We start from the raw sequence: 522 nt of genomic DNA, 5'->3' as shown, positions 1-522 counted from the left end.
TCTATCCCCACACCCTATCACCGCCTTGCTCCCCTTCTGACCTCCCCCTCCTTCCTGCCAGTCAGCCCCTGCTGCCCACACCTCCCCACACCTTTTCTCAACTGTTGTCCCCTTCTCTTATGACACCCAGCCTCAATGACCCCCCCACCAGCCCTGCCACCGCCTCCACACACCCCTCTTTGCTTGACTGCCTCCCCCCCCCCCCAGTCCCTTCTTTCTGGCTTTTCCTCACAGCTCAGACTGTGTGCCTCTCTCTGCTACTTAAGAAACTCTGGGCTTCCCCTTTCACTGGCCCTGTGGCTGCCTACGTCACCCTGTCTTTAGGAGAAATGAAAGCCTGTGGGTCACAGGGTCCCTTCTCACCCAGCTTTCTAAAAATTTCCCTTCTCCTGGACAGTGGCTGGCCACCCACCCTAGTCCAAGTCTGCCAGGGCTGGGAAGGGAGACTTGCTTTCAGTTTCACTTCACCCCATCCCTCCACCTATCCCAGAGCCTGATTGTCACTGCAGTTAGGGATGAGGC

The sequence above is a fragment of the Phodopus roborovskii genome, unplaced genomic scaffold (genome assembly GCF_943737965.1).
Source record: "Phodopus roborovskii unplaced genomic scaffold, PHOROB, whole genome shotgun sequence".
In the NCBI taxonomy this organism is placed as follows: Eukaryota; Metazoa; Chordata; class Mammalia; order Rodentia; family Cricetidae; genus Phodopus; species Phodopus roborovskii.
Note: the sequence above shows the minus strand (reverse complement) of the source record.